This window comes from Triticum aestivum, chromosome 4B, assembly GCF_018294505.1.
Source record: "Triticum aestivum cultivar Chinese Spring chromosome 4B, IWGSC CS RefSeq v2.1, whole genome shotgun sequence".
NCBI lineage: Eukaryota > Viridiplantae > Streptophyta > Magnoliopsida > Poales > Poaceae > Triticum > Triticum aestivum.
Genome location: NC_057804.1, coordinates 42,722,942 through 42,748,814, shown reverse-complemented (window position 1 = coordinate 42,748,814; position 25,873 = coordinate 42,722,942).

Genomic DNA, 25,873 nt, shown 5'->3' with positions numbered 1-25,873 from the left:
TTAGCTACACTGCTTGCAAGGCTTATAGTGATGTGCATTACCGAGAGGGCCCAGAGATACCTCTCCGACAATCAGAGTGACAAATCCTAATCTCGAAATACGCCAACTCAACATGTACCTTCGGAGACACCTGTAGAGCTCCTTTATAATCACCCGGTTACGTTGTGACATTTGGTAGCACACAAAGTGTTCCTCCGGTAAACAGGAGTTGCATAATCTCATAGTCATAGGAACATGTATAAGTCATGAAGAAAGCAATAGCAACATACTAAACGATCAAGTGCTAAGCTAACGGAATGGGTCAAGTCAATCACATAATTCTCCTAATGATGTGATCCCGTTAATCAAATGATAACACATGTCTATGGTTAGGAAACTTAACCATCTTTGATTAACGAGCTAGTCAAGTAGAGGCATACTAGTGACACTATGTTTGGCTATATATTCACACATGTATTATGTTTCTGGTTAATACAATTCTAGCATGAATAATAAACATTTATCATGAAATAAGAAAATAAATAAAAACTTTATTATTACCTCTAGGGCATATTTCCTTCAGTCTCCCACTTGCACTAGAGTCAATAATCTAGTTCACATCGCCATGTGATTTAACACCAATATTCACATCTGTATGTGATTAATACCCATAGTTCACATCGTCATGTAATCAACATCCAAAGGGTTTACTAGAGTCAATAATCTAGTTCACATCGCTTATGTGATTAACACCCAAAGAGTACTAAGGTATGATCATGTTTTGCTTGTGAGAGAAGTTTAGTCACGGGTCTGACACATTCAGAGCTGTATATATTTTGCAAATATTCTATGTCTATAATGCTCTGCACGGAGCTACTCTAGCTAATTGCTCCCACTTTCAATATGTATCCAGATTGAGACTTAGAGTCATCTGGATCAGTGTAAAAGCTTGCACCGATGCAACTTTTTACAATGAACTATTTTATCACCTCCATAATCGAGAAACATTTCCTTAGTCCTCACTAAGGATATTCTTGACCAATGTCCAGTGATCTACTCCTATATCACTATTGTACTCCTTTAGCAAACTCAGGGCAGGGTATACAATAGGTCTGGTCGATAGCATGGCATACTTTATAGAACCTATGACTGAGGCATAGGGAATGACTTTCATTCTCTTTCTATTTTCTGTCGTGGTCGGTATTTGAGTCTTACTCAATTTCACACCTTTGCAACACAGGAAAGAACTCTTTCTTTGACTGTTACATTTTGAACTATTTCAAAATCTTATCAAGCGTCTTGATCTATCTCAATAGATCCTGATGCTTAATATGTAAGTAGCTTTACTGAGGTCTTTCTTTGAAGAAATCCTTTTAAACACTCCTTTATGCTTTCCAGAAAATTCTACATCATTTCTGATCACATATATTTATCAGAAAGGTTGTAGTGCTCCCACTCACTTTCTTGTAAATACAGGCTTCATGGCAAGTCCGTATAAAACCATATGCTTTGATCAACTCATCAAAGCGTATATTCCAACTCCGAGATGCTTGCACCAGTCCATAGATGGATCGCTGGAGCTTGCACATTTTGTTAGCACCTTTCGAATTGACAAAACCTTCTGGTTGCATCATATACAATTCTTCTTTAAGAAATCCATTAAGGAATGTAGTTTTGACATCCATTTGCCAAATTTCATAAAATGCAACAATTGCTAACATGATTCGGACAGACTTAAGCATCGATACGAGTGAGAAAATCTCATTGTATTCAACACCTTGAACTTGTCGAAAAACCTTTTGCGACAAGTCGAGCTTTGTAGATAGTAACACTACTATGAGCGTATGTCTTCCTCTTGAAGATCCATTTATTTCCTATGGCTTGCCAATCATCGGGCAAGTCCACCAAAGTCCACACTTTGTTCTCATATATGGATCCCATCTTAGATTTCATGGCCTTCAAGCCATTTCGCGGAATCTGGGCTCATCATCGCTTCCTCATAGTTCGTAGGTTGATCATGGTCTAGTAACACGACTTCCAGAACAAGATTACCGTACCACTCTGGTCGGGATCTTACTCTGGAACACCTACGAGGTTCGGTAGTAACTTGATCTAAAGCTTCATGATCATTATCATTAGCTTCCTCACTAATTGGTGTAGGAATCACAGGATCTGATTTCTATGATGAACTATTTTCCAATAAGGGAGTAGGTACAGTTACCTCATCAAGTTCTACTTTCCTCCCACTCACTTCTTTCGAGAGAAACTCCTTCTCTAGAAAGGATCCATCTTAGCAATGAATAACTTGCCTTCAGATCTGTGATAGAAGGTGTACCCAATAGTTTCCTTTGAGTATTCTATGAAGACGCACTTCTCCGATTTGGGTTCAAGCTTATCAGGTTGAAACTTTTTCACATAAGCATTGCAGCCCCAAACTTTAAGAAATGACAACTTTGGTTTCTTGCCAAACCACATTTCATAAGGCGCCGTCTCAACGGATTTTGATGGTGCCCTATTTAAAATGAATGCAGCTGTCTCTAATGCATAACCCCAAAACGATAGTGGTAAATCAGTAAGATACATCATAGATCGCACCATATCAAATAAAGTGTGGTTATGACGTTCGGACACACCGTTATGTTGTGGTGTTCCATGTGGCGTGAGCTGTGAAACTTTTCCACATTGTTTTAAATGAAGGTCAAACTCGTAACTCAAATATTTTCCTCTACGATCAGATTGTAGAAACTTTATTTTCTTGTTACGATGATTCCCCACTTCACGTCTAAAATTATTTGAACTTTTCAAATGTTTCAGACTTGTGCTTCATTAAGTAGATATACTCATATCTGCTCAAATCTTTTGTGAAGGTCAGAAAATAATGATACTCGCCATGAGCATCAACACTTATTGGACCGCATACATCTGTATGTATTATTTCCAACAAGTCAGTAGCTCATTCCATTGTTCCGGAGAATGGAGTTTTAGTCATCTTGCCCAAAAGGCACGGTTCACAAGCATCAAATGATTCATAACCAAGTGATTCCGAAAATCCATCTTTATGGAGTTTCTTCATGCGCTTTACACCAATATGACCCAAACATCAGTGCCACAAATAAGTTGGACTATCATTATTAACTTTGCATCTTTTGGCATCAATATTATGAATATGTGTATCACTACGGTCGAGATCCAACAAACTATTCTCATTGGGTGTATGACCATTGAAGGTTTTATTCATGTAAACAGAACAACAATTATTCTCTGACTTTAAATGAATAATCGTATTGCAATAAATATGATCAAATCATATTCATGCTCAACGCAAACGCCAAATAACATTTATTTAGGTTTAACACTAATCCCGAAAGTATAAGGAGTGTGCGATGATGATCATATCAATCTTAGAACTACTTCCAACACACATCGTCACTTCACCCTCAACTAGTCTCTGTTTATTCTGTAACTCGTGTTTCGAGTTACTAATTTCTAGCAACTGAACAAGTATCAAATACTCAGGGGCTACTATAAACACTAGTATGGTACACATCAATAACCTGTATATCAAATATAACCTTGTTCACTTTGCCATCCTTTTTATCCACCAAATACTCAGGGCATTTCCGCTTCCAGTGACCATTTCCTTTGCAGTAGAAGCACTCAGTTTTAGGCTTTGGTCCAGCTTTGGGCTTCTTTAGGAGAGTGACAACTTGCTTGTCATTCTATTTGAAGTTCCCTTTCTTTCCCTTTGCCCTTTTCTTAAAACTAGTGGTCTTGTCAATCATCAACATTTGATGCTCTTTTCTTGATTTCTACCTTCATCGATTTCAACATCACGAAGAGCTCGGGAATCGTTTTCATCATCCCTTGCATACTATAGTTCATCATGAACTTCTAGTAACTTGGTGATGGTGACTAGAGAAGTCTATCAATCACTATCTTATCTGGAAGATTAACTCCCACTTGATTCAAGTGATTGTAGTACCCAGACAATCTGAGCACATGCTCACTAGTTGAGCAATTCTCCTCCATATTTTAGCTATAGAACTTGTTGGAGACTTCATATCTCTCAACTCGGGTATTTGCTTGAAATATTAACTTCAACTCCTGGAACATCTCATATGGTCCATGACGTTCAAAACATCTTTGAAGTCCCGATTCTAAGCCGTTAAGCATGGTGCACTAAACTATCAAGTAGTCATCATATTGGGCTAGCCAAACGTTCATAATGTCTCCATCTGCTCCTGCAATAGGTCTGTCACCTAGCGGTGCATCAAGGACGTAATTCTTCTGTGCAGCAATGAGGATAAACCTTAGATCACGGATCTAATCCGCATCATTGCTACTAATATCTTTCAGCGTAGTTTTTCTCTAGGATCATATCAAAAATAAACATAGGGAAGCAACAACATGAGCTATTGATCTACAACATAATTTGCAAAATACTATCAGGACTAAGTTCATGATAAATTAAAGTTCAATTAATCATATTACTTAAGAACTCCCACTTAGATAGACATCCCTCTAATCATCTAAGTGATCACGTGATCCAAATCAACTAAACCATGTCCGATCATCACGTGAGATGGAGTAGTTTTCAATGGTGAACATCATTATGTTGATCATATCTACTATATGATTCACGCTCGACCTTTCGGTCTCAGTGTTCTGAGGCCATATCTGTATATGCTAGGCTCGTCAAGTTTAACCTGAGTATTCCGCGTGTGAAACTGTTTTGCACCCGTTGTATTTGAACGTAGAGCCTATCACACCCGATCATCACGTGGTGTCTCAGCACGAAGAACTTTCACAACGGTGCATACTCAGGGAGAACACTTATACCTTGAAATTTAGTGAGAGATAATCTTATAAAGCTACCGCCGAACTAAGCAAAATAAGATGTATAAAAGATAAAGATCACATGCAATAAAAATATGTGACATGATATGGCCATCATCATCTTGTGCCTTTTGATCTCCACCTCCAAAGTACTATCATGATCTCCATCGTCACCGGCATGACACCATGATCTCCATCATCTTGATCTATATCAATGTGTCGTCACATGGTCGTCCCGCCAACTATTGCTCTTGCAACTATTGCTATCGCATAGCGATAAAGTAAAGCAATTATTTGGCGCTAGCATCTTATTCAATACAGAGACAACCATCAGGCTTCTACCAGTTGCCGAGAAATTCAACAAAACATGATCATCTCATACAACAACTTATATCTCATCACGTCTTGACCATATTACATCACAACATGCCCTGCAAAAACAAGTTAGACGTCCTCTACTTTGTTGTTGCAAGTTTTACGTGGCTGCTATGGGCTGAGCAAGAACCGTTCTTACCTACGCATCAAAACCACAACGATAGTTCGTCAAGTTAGTGATGTTTTAACCTTCTCAAGGACCGGGCATAGCCACACTCAGTTCAACTAAAGTTAGAGAAATTGACACCCGCTAGTCACCTGTGTGCAAAGTACGGCGGTAAAACCAGTCTTGCATAAGCGTACGCGTAATGTCAGTCTGGGCCGCTTCATCCAACAATACCGCTGAACCAAAGTATGACATGCTGGTAAGCAGTATGACTTGTATCGCCCACAACTCACTTGTGTTCTACTCGTGCATATAACATCTATGCATAAAACCAGGCTCGGATGCCACTGTTGGGGAACGTAGTAATTTCAAAAAATTCCTACGCACACACAGGATCATGGTGATGCATAGCAACGAGAGGGGAGAGTGTGTCCATGTACCCTCGTAGACCCAAAGCGGAAGCGTTAGCACAACGTGGTTGATGTAGTCGTACGTCTTCACAATCCAACCGATCCAAGTATCGAACGTACGACACCTCCGAGTTCAGCACATGCTCAGCTCGATGACGTCCCTCGAACTCCGATCCAGTCGAGCTTCGAGGGAGAGTTCCGTCAGCACGACGGTGTGGTGACGATGATGAGGCTCTACCAACGCAGGGCTTCGCCTAAGCACCGCTACGATATTGTCGAGGTGGAATATAGTGGATGGGGGCACCGCACACGGCTAACAGATCTCAAGGATCAATTGTTGTGTATAGAGGTGCCCCCTGCCCCCGTATATAAAGGAGCAAGGGGGGAGGCGGCCGGCCAAGAGGAGGGCGCGCCAAGGGGGGAGTCCTACTCCGACCGGGAGTAGGACTCCTCCTTTCCTTGTTGGAGTAGGAGAGAAGGAAAGAAGGGGAGAGGAAGAAGGAAAAGGGGGCTGCATCCCTTGTCCAATTTGGACCAGAGGGGGGTGCGTGCCTCCTTCCTTTTGGCCTCTCTCCTCTATTCCCGTATGGCCCAATAAGGCCCATATACTCCCCGGCAAATTACCGTAACTCTCCGGTACTCCGATAAATACCCGAATCACTCGGAACCTTTCCGATATCCGAATATAGTCGTCCAATATATCGATCTTTACGTCTCGACCATTTCGAGACTCCTCATCATGTCCCCGATCTCATCCTATGGAATTGCTGTTATAATGCTCAAATGGGCAAAACAATGAAGTTCTTGCTCGCTTAGGTTATAGCTCAGAAAATCTGCTATCGTGTTTTTATTTGAAAAAGTTATATAACGCGAATTTAAAAAAATCTTGGATTTTTCAAAATGTTGTGAATTGAAAAAGGGACTCTGAACTACCTTCGGTACATCAAAACACATAACTCATAATATAACCGTCATCGAACTTTAAGCATGCGGACCCTACGGGTTCGAGAACTATGTAGACATGACCGAGACACGTCTCCATTCAATAACCAATAGCGGAACCTGGATGCTCATATTAGCTCCCACATATACTACGAAGATCTTTATCGGTCAAACCGCATAATAACATACGTTGTTCCCTTTGTCATCGGTATGTTAGTTGCCCGAGATTCGATCGTCGGTATCTCAATACCTAGTTCAATCTCGTTACCGGTAAGTCTCTTTACTCGTTATGTAATGCATCATCCCGCAACTAACTCATTAGCTACATTGCTTGCAAGGCTTATAGTGATGTGCATTACCGAGAGGGCCCAGAGATACCTCTCCGACAATCAGAGTGACAAATCCTAATCTCGAAATACGCCAACTCAACATGTACCTTCGGAGACACCTGTAGAGCTCCTTTATAATCACCCAGTTACGTTGTGACGTTTGGTAGCACACAAAGTGTTCCTCCGATAAATGGGAGTTTCATAATCTCATAGTCATAGGAACATGTATAAGTCATGAAGAAAGCAATAGCAACATACTAAACGATCAAGTGCTAAGCTAATGGAATGGGTCAAGTCAATCACATCATTCTCCTAATGATGTGATCCCGTTAATCAAATGACAACTCATGTCTATGGTTAGGAAACTTAACCATCTTTGATTAACGAGCTAGTCAAGTAGAGGCATACTAGTGACACTATGTTTGTCTATATATTCACACATGTATTATGTTTCTGGTTAATATAATTCACCCGAGTCCTTATGGACGGCGGTAGTAGTCCAAATTTGATATATCAGGACACTGACCGCAAAATGGGGATAGTCCCATCAAGAATCAGCCAAAGTAATACTACCTTTAAAGGAGTAATACCAGGCGTAGAGGACCGCTGCACAGGCTCTCTAGTACTAGATGTTGTTATCGGTTCTCCCGACAACTTCAGAAGCGAAGAATTGATCTTCGACATCGCTCCATTCTGAAGCAGCTATCACGCTACTCAGAAGAATGGCCTTTGCTCATTTTAATGTAATACCACAGTACGCCTATCTTAAACTTAAGATGCCCGGTCCATGTAGCATCATCACAGTTAGTGGAAATACAGAGCGTTCCTTGCGCGCGGAAGAATATGTGGCAGCTCTAGCAGCCGAACACTGAACGGCCTCTCCAGACAGAATAAATGATCGGTCGTCAAGACCACGGACACGGTTAGACGAGTCCGGTGCACCACCAGTTGTAACAGCCCAGATAAACCTGAGCTTGGGTGGATGGATATACCCCCATGGGTGGTGCTAGGGGCTGCCCGCATGTAAAAAAGTCCATAGTTCGGCTTGACCCTATTAATACCATAGCAGATTGCATTTTCATGGTTTGTTCAAAATAACCAACTTTTCGCACGACGTCTTTCACCTGGGTTTTTCCTTTTTACAGATGATCATCATGCTACAGCCTTCCAGGATACGGCACAACGAAGACAAAGGCGCAGACGTGCAGCAGGGCCCCGCTCAAAGGTTTAACTTTAGATTAAGACCCTGCGTAAACCTTTTTTAATGTCTCTTGTTGCTTCATACCCTCCGGACACTTAACACAACTAGGAGGGATACTGGCGTTATTGGCATTTCACCACGCCAGACTAATGCAGGTACCTGGAAACTCATGTCGCATTATCGAGGGTGTTACTCAGCCCAGTATATGTTTTAAAGTCCGAATACCTTAGGGAGTGTTCGACGTCGCGAGTTTGGCCTTATATGCATCAGCTCCGAATCATGTCTTTGGTCAAATGTTGGGTTTGCCCGGCTCCCGTGTTTTGCTACCTTACGTTCTGCTCTATCGGCTAAGGTGGCACTGGGAGAACTACTGCGATTGTGCCCTGGTTCATCTAGACGAGCACCTCAGTAGAGAAAGCTGAAAACTGACTGTCATGATATAGCACGAGGCTGGTCAACAACTCGATGACTCAGTGGAATCTTCATGATTCCTCCGCATTAACGAAGGACCGGTTTCCCGGTCATGTACGTACGCGCATCATATTCGGATGAATGTGGAAGTACCAGGGGCTATATAGTAGTCCCACCGTCAAACTCCTATGGCTAAGTGAAAGTGTTAAAGCTATATAGTCCGATTACCTGGTTCGCCGCGCTATCACCTCCTTAATGGACCAAGACGTTGGATCAAGTGTGATTACGCGCTTTTCCGAACACCCCCGCATTATATGCGTGGGGGCTGAAGCCGACGACTGCAAACTTTCAGGTTATACACATACATACATAAATGGCCGCACATGAGGCACTATAATACTTTCAGGCAAAAGTATAAACACAGCCTTTATAATCAAAATAAGCATTGTTTTTACAATCAAGGTAGATGCCACTCGAACATGGTACTCTTCAAGCACTGAGCCTCTATTAAACGGGCGCCTTCTAGGACTTCTTCAAAATAGTGCTCGGCTGGGTCCTGGCCTTCCGCTGAACCCCGGGTTGCAATAGCAGCTGCCTCCATCCCTGCCCAATAAGTTTTAACACGGGCAAGAGCCATCCACGCACCCTCTATGCACGCCGACCTCTTCACAGCGTCGATTAGCGACGCAGCACCAAGGAATCGCTGCACTAAGCCAAAATAATTGTTCGGTCTTGGGCCCCTCGGCCAAAGATGATCCACGACAGACCTCATAGCAAGCCCGGACAACCTATGGAGCTTGGCCCATGCGGCCATCTTTTCATTTAACAGCAGCGGACGCGTCGGAGCACTGAACTGCGACCAGAACAACCTTTCCACCTCATGATCTTTCTGATCTTTGAAAAACTCAGTCGCATCAGCAGCACTCTTTGCCAAGTCCGCATACGTGTCTGCAGCACTCCATAATTGATCCAGAGGGGCATACTTTGGATCTATGAACTTCATTCGCAACAAAAAGGGCCTCCCAGCCATGATATCTCCGGCTTCTCGAAGCTCCTCCCTTACCGCTCTAATTTCAGAGTGAGTTTCCTTGGTTGCTTCCAAGGCCTTCTTCAGGTCAGCCGCTTTCACTTGGTTTTCCTTTTCAAGGAGCTCATAGCGGTCGGCGACATTTTTCAGCTCAACAGCCATCTTGGCTATCTTATCTTCGCTCTAGCGATGCCCAGCCTATTCGGCTCTTAACTCTTCGGTCGCCTTTAGGGCGGCCGCATCACTTGTCCTGGCCTGTTCCTTGGCTCAGGCAAGTTCCGCCCGAAGGGTCTCCACGGCAGCAGCTCCATCTGCAGTCAAAGCATATTATAGATACTAGCATAACGCTCCTCTTAATATTTGCTGACTACCCGTACATACATACCCTATGCCTCGTCAAGCCGCTTGTTTACAAGCGTGATGTCGGCATCCGGCACATCCAGCTGCCGCCTTAGTTCGGCAATATCAGCAGTCCGGCCAGCCACCGGACCCTCAGCCGCCTACACATAAAAGCAGCTCGATCATTACTTGGGACTATGATCCTCTGTTTGCCGCCTCTAGACGATAACCAGAGTCTCAGGGGCTACTATCTATACAGAGCTCACCTAGCATGTGCAGTACCGTCAAAAATACATATATTATTTTGCGTACCACAAAGCCTCTTAGCAGGCTCATAAAAGCTTCATTCAACCCGCTTTTGGCAGATGAAATCCTCTCAACCACCATACCCATTAACGTACGATGCTCCTCTGAGATATTCGCTTGCTCCAGAAGACCCATCAGTGTGTCCGCTTGTGCACCAGACAGTCCCGGACTCTTTCTATTGCTCTCCTTTGGAGCCAAATACTCTGGACTTCGGGCGGCCGAAGAGTTAACTTCTGGCCTTTGCGGATCAGGAGAAACCCTCCATGATGACACCTCAGGGTCGTCTGCCCCATGTGGCGGGGAGGCAGGAGGAGGCGTTTTGCTCTCCATCATCTCTGGAAGAAGATCCCCCGAAGATGAACTCTGTGGAGAAGGGCTACGAGCCGGACTGCAATATATATGTCTCGGTTATTATTCTAAGAGATAAAGCGGGATATATTTACCAAAGTACTTTTCATTCGCTTACAGCTCGGTTGAGGGCTGGCCCCCTTGCGGGCGCTGTGCGGAAAGGATGCCCTCCGGGGCAGGACCCCCTGGCGAAGGTATCTTCCCTCGTTTGGAAGCCTCCATTTCCAAGTCTTCAAAGGCGGCCCTTTTCTTTCCTTGGGGAGAGGGGATTCTAGATTCACCTCCCCGATTATCCTCCTTCGCGGAGACACTAATTCCCCTGGCTTGGATGTGTAATGCGTGAGGCCCGCTTTTGGCTTCTTTCCTCACCTCATCTTCTCCTAATGGCGCTTGATAGGAAGCACACTCAAGCATCCTGGTTAATGCAGGATCCGGTGAGCCTTCGGGAAGAGGGCCGAACACCTGATCCTATCCACCTTTCTTATCCAGTCCTGGTAGAGAGCAATTTTTCAGAGTGATGTTGTGAAAAATAATAAGACAGCAGTTCGGTCGCGGGAATACTTACTTGGGTATCTGGACGGTTGCAGTTGAGACCCGCATCCTCGATGGAGTCTGGACACTTTATTCGTGATCCGAAGAACAACCCATACATCTCTTTGAGCGTCATGCCAAAGAATTGTCGAATAGTTCGCGGTCCTTCTCGGTTGAACTCCCACATATGGAGAGATCGACGTTGGCATGGCAGGATCTGACGAACTAGCATAACTTGCATTACCTTGACAAGACTGACATCCCTCCTGAGAAGATCTCGGATGCGGCTTTGCAATGTCAGCACGTCATTAACTGCCCCCCAGTCCAGCCCCTTGTTGACCCATGACGCCAGTTGGGGCGGAGGGCCCAAGCGGAAGGCGGGGGCGGCCGCCCACTTTGTACCTCGGGGAGCTGTGATGTAAAACCACTCCCGTTGCCATAAATCGGACACCTCCGAGAAGGAACCCTTTGGCCATGGGGCGTTGGTGCCTTTGCTTATCGTACCACCTTCGCACTCTGCGTGTCGCCCATCGATCATATTCGGCTTCACATTAAAGGTCTTGAGCCATAAGCCGAAGTGTGGGGTGATGCAGAGGAAGGCCTCACACACGACGATAAACGACGAGATGTGAAGGATGGAATCTGGAGCTAGATCATGGAAATCTAGCCCATAATAGAACATGAGCCCTCTCACAAAGGGATCAAGACTAAAACCTAGCCCTCGGAGGAAGTGGGAAACAAATACGACACTCTCGTTGGGTTTGGGAGTGGGGATGACCTGCCCTTGAGCAGGCAGCCTGTGCGGGATTTCGGTGGTGAGATACCTGGCCTCCCTAAGCTTCTTGATGTCCTCCTCTGTGACAGAGGAAGCCATCCACCGGCCTTGAATGTTGGATCCGGACATGGTTGAAGGTCCGAAGCGCTTAGCCTGAGCCTTGGATGTTGGAACTCAAGGTGGGGAAGGGAAGGATCGAGTGTGGGAAGAAAAGGACAGGCCTTGGCCCCTTTATAAAGAGGACGAATATCAAGCGTCCCCCGCATGGCCGTTTGGAACTTGCCTAGAATCGAGGAGTCATACTAATAAACATGGTTGGGTTACCCACACCCGTATTGATGGGAATCCCGTGATAAGGGGAACACGATCTCTGCTTCGACAAGATGTGCCAATAAAACCGCCTCGCAACATGTTCAGTAGCAAGCTGGTTAGAAAAAACGGTTCGGATAAGTAACCGGGCCGTGGCGTGATGTCACGCTATGAAAAGTTGTCAGCAGATTAGATTTGTGGGATATTGTACTCTCTACGGTGGTATGTGGAAATTATTTTGCAGAGCCGGACACGATCCTTGTGTTCAAAATCTTCTATGGAGTATTCGAAGAAGGAACCCGCCTTGCAATGTCGAAGACAATATGCACGCCGGACTCATCGTCGTTGAAGCCTGGTTCAGGGGCTACTAAGGGAGTCCTGGATTAAGGGGTCCTCGGACAGCCAGACTATATACTTCGGTCGGACTGTTGGACTATGAAGATACAAGATTGAAGACTTCGTCCCGTGTCCGGGTGGGACTCTCCTTTGCGTGGAAGGCAAGCTTGGCAATTCGGATATGTATATCTCCTTCTCTGTAACCGATTCTGTGTAACCCTAGCCCCCTCCGGTGTCTATATAAACCGGAGGGTTTAGTCCGTAGGACAACAAGAATCATAATCATAGGCTAGCTTCTAGGGTTTAGCCTCTACGATCTCGTGGTAGATCAACTCTTGTAATACTCATATCATCAAGATCAATCAAGCAGGAAGTAGGGTATTACCTCCATCGAGAGGGCCCGAACCTGGGTAAACATCGCGTCCCCCGCCTCCTGTTACTATTAGCCTTAGATGCACAGTTTGGGACCCCCTACCCGAGATCCACCGGTTTTGACACCGACACCGGCACCACGGTGGTTGGAGGGGCGCGCACGGGCACGGCAGGTGTAGCCAAACGCACGGGGGTCAGCGCCACAGTGGGTGGAGGGGCGCGCACGGGCACGGGCGCTGGCGCTGGCATGTACACGAGCTCGTGCGGGTCCGCGGAGACCTCGCTGACGCCCACGGCTTCCAGCTCTGCGATAGTGTCGGTGGCCAGCCCGTCAACGCTACGGGGATGGTCGCTGGCGCGTACGCGGGGATGGGAGCTGGGACGGGAGCGCGGGCAGCAACCGTCGCGACCATCTCGTTCTGGGCCATGTCCATGAGGCCCCATTCCTCCTTATTTTCTATCTCCTCTGGCTCGGAGTCGACTTCACCAAAGTTGAAGACTAGTGGCAGATGATCATTCCGCGCCATGGCAGTGGAGGTCTGCAGGGGGGAGGGGAATGGGAGGCGAATAGTAAGGCCACCCATATTAAACAGCAGCTCGGGCACCATTAATGGAGAGGAAGGCGGGCGGCCATGGAAGTGAAAGGGCTTGCTTCCCAGTGAGCCTGCACAGCGTACAGTTCGCATGCTTCAAGGTGAGCCTGCGCATTGGAGGACAGCTTGCACGCCTCTCGGTCAGCTTGCGCACCGGACTGCGCTCGCACGCCTCCCGTTCAGTCAAGAAGCAGTTGTCCGCACGACACCTCCTACAGCCATTAAAACCAAGACATGTGGCATCACTTCAATGGTTAACAGAACGCACACATTTTGAATTATACATGTTTGAGATATTAAAGTGGCAGCTATTTTTTCAAAATGCCTTTGTTGGCTGTCATTTTTTGAGTGCGCCTTCCCTCAAAATGGACACGAAAAATACCACATCATGTCAGGTGCCATTCCATGATAGCATGCCAAGTTTCATGAATTTTAGACGAGTTTTGGATTTACTAGAATTTAAAAACCAGGCATCTCAATGTTTTGTCGGCAATCAACGGTGCCCTGGTGTTTGAAATTCATTCCCATTTCTTGCATGGGACGTAAGCATGCACCCAAGGACACAAATTTGATTTTTCAACCAATTTATATGCAGCATGTAGTTCAAATTTGAATTATGCACATAAATGCATAGAAAACTCAGTTAATGCATAAAAATGTCCAAAAGAACCCCGAAAAATCAAAAAAATTAACACAACACTCCTGTTATTCTATATTGACACGAGAAAAAATTTGGAAGCAATAAGAGGCAGTGGATATCGATACATCCCCAAAGGTGGGACGTTCCCTACCGAAACCATGATGCTTGTTGTGAGAAGCTCTGGTTTGTGAGAAGCATATACCCGAACCTGCCCCAAACGGGACTAAAAATTTACCACGGCATGTTGATGCCACTTCATGAAAGCATGCCAAGTTTCATGAATTTCGGACGAGTTTTGGATTTACTAGAATTTAAAAACGAGGCATCTCAATGTTTTGCTAGTAATCAACGGTGCCCTAGTGTTTGAAATTCATTCCCATTTCTTGCATGGGACCTAAGCATGCACCCAAGGACATGAATTTGATTTTTCAACCAATTTATATGCACTGGAGCATGTGCATGTAGTTCAAATTTGAATTATGCACATAAATGCATTGAAAACTCAGTTAATGCATAAAAATGTCCAAAAGAACCCCAAAAATCCTAAAAATTGAAACAAAACTCCTGTTGTTCTATGTTTACACGAGAAAAAATTTGAAAGCAATAAGAGGCAATGGATATCGTTTCGTCCCCAAAGGTGGGACGTCCCTACCGAAACCATCATGCTTGTTGTGAGAAGCTCTGATTTGTGAGAAGCATATACCCGAACCTGCCCCAAATGGGACAAAAATTTTAACCCGGCATGTTGATGCCACTCCATGATAGCATGCCAAGTTTCATGAATTTCAGACAAGTTTTGGATTTACTAGAATTTAAAAACCATGCATCTCAATGTTTTGTCGGCAATCAACAGTGCCTGGTGTTTGAATTTCATTCCCATCTCTTGCATGGGACCTAGAAATTCACCCAAGGACACATATTAGATTTTCCAACCAACCTTAGTGCATTGGAGCATGTGCCTGTAGTTCAAATTTGAATTATGCACATAAAATGCCTAGAAAACCAAGTTAATGTATAAAAATGTCCAAACGAACCCCGAAAAATCACAAAAATTGACACAACACTCTTGTTGTTCTATGTTGACACTAGAAATTTTTTGAAAGCAATAAGAGGCAATGGATATCATTTCATCCCCAAAGGTGGGACTTCCCTATCGAAACCATCATGCTTGTTGTGAGAAGCTCTGGTTTATGAGAAGCTTATACCCGAACCTGCCCCAAAGGGGACAATTTTTTTTACCATGGCATGTTGATTCCGCTCCATGATAGCAAGCCAAGTTTCATGAATTTCATACAAGTTTTGGATTTACTAGAATTTAAAAACCAGGCATCACAATATTTTGCCGGCAATCAACAGTGCCCTGGTGTTTGAATTTCATTCCCATCTCTTGCATGGGACCTAAGCATGCAACCAAGGACACACATGTGATTTTTCAACCAACTTTAGTGCATTGGAGCATGTGCTTGTAGTTCAAATTTGAATTATGCACATAAAATGCCTAGAAAACCCAGTTAGTGAATAAAAAAGGCCAAACGAACCCCGAAAAATTCCAAGATTGAACACAACACTCCTGTTGTTCTATGTTGACACTAGAAAAATTTTGAAAGCAATAAGAGGCAACGGATATCGTCCCGTCACCAAAGGTGGTATGTTCCCTATCAAAACCATCATGCTTGTTGTGAGAAGCTCTGGTTTGTGAGAATCTTATACCCGAACCTACCCCAAATGGGACAAAATGTTCACCAGGGCATGTTGATGCCGCTCCATGATAGCATGCCAAGTTTCATGAATTTCAGACGAGTTTTAGATTTACTAGTATTTAAAAACCAGGCATCTCAACGTTTTGCCGGCAATCAACAGTGCCATGGTGTTTGAATTTCATTCCCATCTCTTGCATGGGACCTAGAAATTCACCCAAGGACACACATGTTATTTTTCAACCAACTTTGGTGCACTGGAGCATGTGCTTGTAGTTCAAATTTGAATTATGCACATAAAATGCCTAGAAAACCCTATTAATGTATAAAAAGGCCAAATGGACCCCGAAAAATTCCAAAATTGAACACAACATTCCTGTTGTTCTATCTTGACACTAGAAATTTTTTGAAAACAATAAGAGGCAACAGATATCGTCTCGTCCCCAAAGGTGGTACGTTCCCTATCGAAACTATCATGCTTGTTGTGAGAAGCTCTGGTTTGTCAGAAGCTTATACCCAAACCTTCCCCAGATGGGACAAAATTTTCACCACGGCATGTTGATGCCGCTCCATGATAGCATGCCAAGTTTCATGAATTTCAGATAAGTTTTGGATTTACTAGAATTTAAAAACCAAGTATCTCAATGTTTTGCCGACAATCAACAGTGCCCTTGTTTTTGAAATTCATTCTCATCACTTGCATGGGATCTAGAAATTCACCCAAGGACACACATGTGATTTTTCAACCAACTTTAGTGCATTGGAGCATGTGCTTGTAGTTCAAATTTGAATTATGCACATAAAATGCCTAGAAAACCCAATTAATGTATAAAAAAGGCCAAAAGGACCGCGAAAAATTCATTCCCATTTCTTCCATGGACCTAAGCATGCACTGAAGGACACATATTTGATTTTTCAACCAATTTGTATGCACCGAAGCATGTGCATGTAGTTTAATTTTGAATTGTGCACCTGAAATGGCTAGAAAACCAGTTTAATGTATGAAATGTCCAAACGAAACCTGAATAATTCCAATTCTTTTACGACACACATACAGTTGCATGTTCACTGCAGATAAAAGGTCTAGCAATTCAAACACCATCCATTGCCGTTGTGACCCCATTTTGTAATTCAAAACAAGTAGATCCCACACAGTTTATTCTCACCAACCGTGTGAGATGTAGTACAAAACATCTTGGAGCACCGTCGGTGTATAGTACACCTATGGCTTACGCGAGAAGGTGCGTCGGCTCTTGTCCACAACCGGCGTGTCAAGCACACTAGCTCGCTCCCCCAAAACTCCTGCCTCTGCATCCCTCGCAATCTCAAAAATATCTACCGCCTAGAAGGTTTTAATGTTTGTTAGCACACGATTAGTATGTGCGGACCGTGTGCGATGTCTGTTACTCCCGCTCTGCTTCAGTCCCTTGATTCAAATTTTCAGTAGCCTGGGCATTTTACTCCCGCCTCTTCATCCCTTGCAATCTCAAAAATATCTGGTCGCCCTTGATCCAAATTTTCAGTAGCCCCGTCTTGTTACTCCCGCCTAGTAAAATTTTCAGTTGCCGCAGTATTTCCTCAAACACAACCTCCGCTCACACAGACACACACAACCCTCGAAACCATTGGTAGGTCACCGCCATCACCGGCGCCTCCATCCTCAACCTCTGCCTGTGTGCCGGGGAGCTCGAGTAGCCAATGTCCAAAAAGAGGTTTATCGTGGCCTTTTCACCCGATGCCAGCGAGGTGGCCGCCGAGGTGTCCTCGTCGTCCTCCGCGGGCCCGATCCGCTGTTGACGGTCCCCCGATCCACCCACCGTCGTGCCCCTAGACCGGTTCTAGGACTTCCCTGTCCTCCCCCGGACCCGGCAGCCGACGAAGTCCTACCTCGGGGTCCAGCAGCGGCGGTGGGGGACATGGGTCACCGAGATTACAGATCAAGAGACTCCACACCCGCCGGTGGCTCTGTAGCTTCCACATGGCCGAGCTCGCGGCCATGGAGTACGACCGCTGGCAGTCCGCTACCACGGCGCGGCGGCTAGGATCAATTTCCGCTTCGGCACACGTCTGGTCCACCTCGTTCCACCAGAGCCAGGGTGGTGAGCTCGGCTATGGCACAGGAGGACCACGAGGCGTGGGAGCGTCTCAAGGCCGAGGTCGCCGATGAGGCCTACATGCAAGAGCTCCACCGACAGCAGCCAGAGCTCGTGGAGGCGGAGCGGGCGATCTTTGCCAGCACGGAGGGCGGCGAGGTTATCGCACTCTCCTTTGATGACGAGGTGGAAGGCGGCGAGGACGGTGGTGCGGAGGGCAGCGAGGTTATCACACTCTCCTCTGATGACAAGGTCGAAGGCGGCGGTGACGGTGGTACAGAGGAGTGCCTTCCCCCACGACCCCGACGATGGTACTGGCCCAGACCTGACTCGCGGCACACCGTACATGACGAGGAAGGATTGGCTCGACCTCTACTTCGACCGAAAGTAGTTTAGCTTAGTTTAAATTTATGTTTTATGTTTTATGTTCGGTTATGCAAAACTATCTATGTTTATTTTGAATGCATGCTACTTTCGGTTGAACCTGCTTTGAACTTGATCAAATTGAAGTTTACAACCTTAAGTTTAGGGGATCGACTAGAAAAGGCCAAAAATTGTTGGAGTATATATATATCCACTAAGGGTTTTAGTCCTTTAACTTTTTAAGGATCGCCTAGAGATGTCCTTATGACTTCTTTATTTCAGTTCTTCACAATGTGATGCTCTATATGTGCAACTATTTGCTGTGCAGTGCAATTTCATCAATAACAGTTTCAACAATACCACTATGAATTGCGATATTTGGTTGTTGTTCAGGATATTGTAGTTAACATGTCTTTTCATTTTTCAATTGTTGTTTAGCAACATGCATTGTACTGAATGACTAAATATGCAATCCCAGGATACATAACAACAAGGAAGAGTGTTACCTTAATGTTCTGATGATGTCTAGATATACATGTAATAAAATCTTATATAATGGGATGGATGGAGTATTGTACTACATCATTTTTCAATTGTTTTTAGCTTCTAATATTAACTTGGTGCTTTTAGGTACATATATCATTGCCAAAGATCCGCACTTCTACCCTTTCTGCGTATGGGGCAATGAGATATTCATGAACCAACATCAAGCGAGGAAACTGATAAAGATTGTTACTAAAATGGGTCAAAAGATGTCAATCGAACTATTTGTTTACACTTTATGCAAGACAACAGTGAACTGCAGGATGGTAAGTAAGAACCCCGTAGCCTTGTTTTTACTGCCCGTAATGAGTTGTGTTAGATGACAATATCTAAATCTTTTTTCTTTTGCAGTGGATCCTGAAGCAGTTTACTCAAGATTACCTCTCAAATTACATGATTGGCGGCCGGCCATCACAAGGGGTTGGACTAGAGTCCTGCATGCCTTCTGCATCTAGGAGAGCACAATAGGGCCATTCCGCTTCATCTTGTTCAGCAACTGGAATGTCTGTCGCCTCTTTCTTTACCATCTGTAATGGTACAAGTATAGAACCCTGGTACATCATTCTTTATTGGTGCTTCTGTAATTCTTAAACATATGTACCTGTGAATCGAATAATGCATTGGTTGTTTGAACCTGATGGATATGAATAAAACTATAGCCTACTTTCAAGTTTAAATTAGGTACAATGTTAAATAGCAGCAATTAAATTAGGGCGAAATTACATTGTGCAGGTCATTACGGCACACACGGTTGGTAAAACACAAACATTTGCGATATACACCATAATCCAAGACGGTTCACATAGAGGAAACGTGTGCAAGCATGCACACAATTGCCGTTTGCAAAGCGTGTGTGATGTCAGACACTATCACATACGGTGCGGGAAAACTAAATGTGTGTGATTGTCTACCTATCGTACACAGTTTATAATCATGAATTGTTTGTGATGTGCCAGGCATCGTAAATCTGCCGTGCCTGGAATCTGCCTAGAATCTGCCTGGAAAGCTCCCGTGCCTAGAATCTGCCTGGTTTTAGGCAGAACCACAAAACTCTGACTACGATGACAATGCGAGCACAAACGAGTAGCAAGGATGAAGCGTTTGGGATATTCGAGATATCAGAAATGGTTATATAGGGACAACTGTATGCATCAAGGCTCCCTATCCCGACGGTTTCTGGGTCGTGTGGGAAGGACCCCCCTATCGCCCACACTCACTTGGCGACGGTTCCAAATGTCGTCGCGGAAAGGGGTTAAAAACCATTTGTTTAGGACCGGCACGCACTAGTGTAATGCTACCGCCGTACTAAGCAAAATAAGATGCATAAAAGATAAACATCACATGCAATCAAAATAAGTGATATGATATGGCCATCATCATCTTGTGCCTTTGATCTCCATCTCCAAAGCACCGTCGTGATCACCATCATCACCGGCTTGACACCTTGATGTCCATCGAAGCATCGTTATCGTCTCGCCAACTATTGCTTCTACGACTATTGCTACCGCTTAGTGATAAAGTAAAGCAATTACATGGCGAATGCATTTCATACAGTAAAGAAACAACTATAAGGCTCCTGCCAGTTGCCGATAACTTTTACAAAACATGATCATATCATACAACAATATATATATCATCACGTCTTGACCATATCACATCACAGCAAGCCCTGCAAAAACAAGTTAGACGTCCTCTACTTTGTTGTTGCAAGTTTTACGTGGCCATTACGGGCTTCTAGCAAGACCGTTCTTACCTACGCATCAAAACCACAACGAATTTTTGTCAAGTGTGTTGTTTTAACCTTCAACAAGGACCAGGCGTAGGCAAACTCGATTCAAATAAAGTTGGAGAAATAGACACCCACTAGCCACCTGTGTGCGAAGCGCGGCGGTAGAACCAGTCTCATGAATGCGGTCATGTAATATCGGTCTGGACCGCTTCATCCAACAATACTGCCGAACCAAAGTATGACATGCTGGTAAGCAATATGACTATTATCGCCCACAACTCTTTGTGTTCTACTCGTGCATATAACATCTATGCATAAACCTGGCTCTGATACCACTGTTTGGGAATGTAGTATTTCAAAAAAAAATTGCCTACGATCACGCAAGATATATCTAGGAGAAGCATAGCAACGAGCAGGGAGAGTGTGTCCATGTACCCTCGTAGACCAAAAGCGGGAGCGATAAGTAACATTATTGATGTAGTCAAACGTATTCGCGATCCAACCGATCCAAGTATCGAACGCACGTCACCTCCGTGATCAACACACGTTTAGCTTGGTGACATCCCTTGAACTCTTGATCCAGTTGAGGCCGAGGGAGAGTTCCGTAAGCACGACGGCGTGGTGACAGTGATGATGAAGTTACCAGCACAGGGCTTCGCCTAAGCACTACGACGATATGACTGAGGTGTATAACTATGGAGGGGGGCACCGCACACAGCTAAAAGATCAACTTGTGTGTCTATGGGGTGCCCCCTCCCACGTATATAAAGGAGGAGAGGGGAGGAGGCCGGCCGGCCACAAGGGGCGCGCCTAAGGGGGGCAATCCTACTCCAAGTAGGAGTTGGACCCCCCTTTCCTAGTCCAACTAGGAGAAGAAGGAAGAGAGGAGAAAGAGAAGGAAGGAGGGGGCCCCGCCCCTCCCCCTAGGCCAATTCATACGATCACGCAAGGTCTATCTAGGTGATGCATAGCAACGAGGGGGAGAGTGTGTCCACGTATACTTATAGACCGAAAGCGGAAGCGTTAAGTAACGCGGTTGATGTAGTCGAACGTCTTCGCGATCCAACCGATCAAGTACCGAACACACGGCACCTCTGTGATCTACACACGTTCAGCTCGGTGACGTCTCGCAAAATCTAGATCCAACTGAGGCTGAGGGAGAGTTCCATCAGCACGACGGTGTGGTGACGGTGATGATGAAGTTACCGGCGCAGGGCTTCGCCTAAGCACTACGATGATATGACTGGTGTTGGGGAACGTTGCAGAAAATAAAAAAAATCTATGGTTTCACCAAGATCAATCTATGAGTTCATCTAGCAACGAGAGAGAGGAGTGCATCTACATACCCTTGTAGATCGAGCGGAAGCATTCAAGAGAACGGGGTTGAGGGAGTCGTACTCGTCGTGATCCAAATCACCGGAGATCCTAGTGCCGAACGGACGGCACCTCCGCGTTCAACACATGTACGGTCAGTGAGACGTCTCCTCCTTCTTGATCCAGCAAGGGGGAAGGAGAGGTTGATGAAGATCTAGCAGCACGACGGCGTGGTGGTGGATGCAGCAGGGATCCCGGCAGGGCTTCGCCAAGCGTCTGCGGGAGGGAGAGGTGTAGCAAGGGGGAAGGGAGGCGCCAAGTGCAAGGGTCTGGCTGCCCTCCCTCCCCCCTCTATATATAGGGTCCCCAGGGGGCGCCGGCCCTAGGAGATGGGATCTCCTAGGGGGGCGGCGGCCAAGGGGGGTGCCTTGCCCCCCAAGGCACGTGGAGGCGCCCCCTTCCCTAGGGTTCCCAACACGAGGCGCAGGGGGGGCAAGGGGTGGGCGCACCAGCCCACCAGGGGCTGGTTCCCCTCCCACTTCAGCCCATGGGGCCCTCCGGGATGGTTGGCCCCACCCGGTGGACCCCCGGGACCCTTCCGGTGGTCCCGGTACAATACCGGTGACCCCCGAAACTTTCCTGATGGCCGAAACTCGACTTCCCATATATAATTCTTTACCTCCGGACCATTCCGAAACTCCTCGTGACGTCTGGGATCTCATCCGGGACTCCGAACAACTTTCGGTGTGCTGCATACTAATATCTCTACAACCCTAGCGTCACCGAACCTTAAGTGTGTAGACCCAACGGGTTCGGGAGACACGTAGACATGACTGAGACGGCTCTCCGGTCAATAACCAACAGCGGGATCTGGATACCCATGTTGGCTCCCACATGCTCCTCGATGATCTCATCGGATGAACCACGATGTCGAGGATTCAAGCAACCTCGTATACAATTCCCTTTGTCAATCGGTATGTTACTTGCCCGAGATTCGATCGTCGGTATCCCAATACCTCGTTCAATATCGTTACCTGCAAGTCACTTTACTCGTACCGTAATGCATGATCCCGTGACCAGACACTTGGTCACTTTGAGCTCATTATGATGATGCATTACCGAGTGGGCCCAGAGATACCTCTCCGTCATACGGAGTGAAAAATCCCAGTCTTGATCCGTGTCAACCCAACAGACACTTTCGGAGATACCCGTAGTATACCTTTAGAGTCACCCAGTTACGTTGTGACGTTTGGTACACCCAAAGCATTCCTACGATATCCAGGAGTTACACGATCTCATGGTCTAAGGAAAAGATACTTGACATTGGAAAAGCTCTAGCAAACGAACTACACGATCTTGTGCTATGCTTAGGATTGGGTCTTGTCCATCACATCATTCTCCTAATGATGTGATCTTGTTATCAATGACATCCAATGTCCATAGTCAGGAAACCATGACTATCTGTTGATCAACGAGCTAGTCAACTAGAGGCTCACTAGGGACATGTTGTGGTCTATGTATTCACACGTGTATTACGATTTCCGGATAATACAATTATAGCATGAATAAAATACAATTATCATGAACAAGGAAATATAATAATAATGCTTTTATTATTGCCTCTAGGGCATATTTCCAACAGTCTCCCACTTGCACTAGAGTCAATAATCTAGTTACATTGTGATGAATCGAACACCCATAGAGTTCTGGTGTTGATCATGTTTTGCTCGCGGAAGAGGTTTAGTCAACGGATCTGCCACATTCAGATCCGTATGTACTTTGCAAATATCTATGTCTCCATCTTGAACATTTTCACGGATGGAGTTGAAATGACGCTTGATGTGCCTGGTCTTCTTGTGAAACCTGGGCTCCTTGGCAAGGGCAACAGCTCTAGTGTTGTCACAGAAGAGAGTGATCGGCCCCGATGCATTGGGTATGACTCCTAGGTCGGTGATGAACTCCTTCATCCATATTGCTTCATGCGCTACCTCCGAGGCTGCCATGTACTCCGCTTCACATGTAGATCCCGCCACGACGCTCTGCTTGCAACTGCACCAGCTTACTGCTCCATGATTCAACATATACACGTATCCGGTTTGTGACTTAGAGTCATCCAGATCTGTGTTGAAGCTAGCATCGACGTAACCCTTTACGACGAGCTCTTCGTCACCTCCATAAATGAGAAACATGTCCTTTGTCCTTTTCAGGTACTTCAGGATATTCTGGACCGCTGTCCAGTGTTCCTTGCCGGGATTACTTTGGTACCTTCCTACCAAACTTACGACAAGGTTTACATCAGGGCTGGTACACAGCATGGCATACATAATAGATCCTATGGCTGAGGCATAGGGGATGACACTCATCTCTTCTATACCTTCTGTCGTGGTCGGGCATTGAGCCGAGCTCAATCTCACACCTTGCAATACTGGCAAGAACCCTTTCTTGGACTGATCCATATTGAACTTCTTCAATATCTTATCAAGGTATGTGCTTTGTGAAAGACCTATGAGGCATCTTGACCTATCCCTATAGATCTTGATGCCTAATATGTAAGCAGCTTCTCCAAGGTCCTTCATTGAAAAACACTTATTCAAGTAGGCCTTAATGCTGTCCAAAAGTTCTATATCATTTCCCATCAAAAGTATGTCATCTACATATAATATGAGAAATGCTACAGAGCTCCCACTCACTTTCTTGTAAACGCAGGCTTCTCCATAAGTCTGCATAAACCCAAACGCTTTGATCATCTCATCAAAGCGAATGTTCCAACTCTGAGATGCTTGCACCAGCCCATAAATGGATCGCTGGAGCTTGCATACCTTGTTAGCATTCTTAGGGTCGACAAAACCTTCCGGCTGCATCATATACAGTTCTTCCTTAAGATAGCCGTTAAGGAATGTCGTTTTGACGTCCATCTGCCATATCTCATAATCATAGTATGAGGCAATTGCTAACATGATTCGGACGGACTTCAGCTTCGCTACGGGAGAGAAAGTCTCATCGTAGTCAACCCCTTGAACTTGTCGATAACCCTTAGCAACAAGTCGAGCTTTATAGATGGTAACATTACCATCCGCGTCCGTCTTCTTCTTAAAGATCCATTTATTTTCTATCGCCCGTCGATCATCGGGCAAGTCTGTCAAAGTCCATACTTTGTTTTCATACATGGATTCTATCTCGGATTGCATGGCTTCAAGCCATTTGTTGGAATCTGGGCCCGCCATCGCTTCTTCATAGTTCGAAGGTTCACCATTGTCTAACAACATGATTTCCAGGACAGGGTTGCCATACCACTCTGGTGTGGAACGTGTCCTTGTGGACCTACGAAGTTCAGTAGCAACTTGATCCGAAGTACCTTGATCATCATCATTAATTTCCTCTCCAGTCGGTGTAGGCACCACAGGAACATTTTCCTGAGCTGCACTACTTTCCGGTTCAAGAGGTAGTACTTCATCGAGTTCTACTTTCCTCCCACTTACTCCTTTCGAGAGAAACTCTTTTTCCAGAAAGGATCCGTTCTTGGCAACAAAGATCTTGCCTTCGGATCTAAGGTAGAAGGTATACCCAATGGTTTCCTTAGGGTATCCTATGAAGACGCATTTTTCGACTTGGGTTCGAGCTTTTCAGGTTGAAGTTTCTTGACATAAGCATCGCATCCCCAAACTTTTAGAAACGACAGCTTAGGTTTCTTCCCAAACCATAATTCATACGGTGTCGTCTCAACGGATTTAGACAGAGCCCTATTTAAAGTGAATGTAGCTGTCTCTAGAGCGTATCCCCAAAATGATAGCGGTAAATCGGTAAGAGACATCATAGATCGCACCATATCCAATAGAGTGCGATTACGACGTTCGGACACACTGTTACGCTGAGGTGTTCCAGGCAGCGTGAGTTGTGAAACGATTCCACATTTCCTTAAGTGCGTACCAAATTCATGACTTAAATATTCTCCTCCACGATCTGATCGTA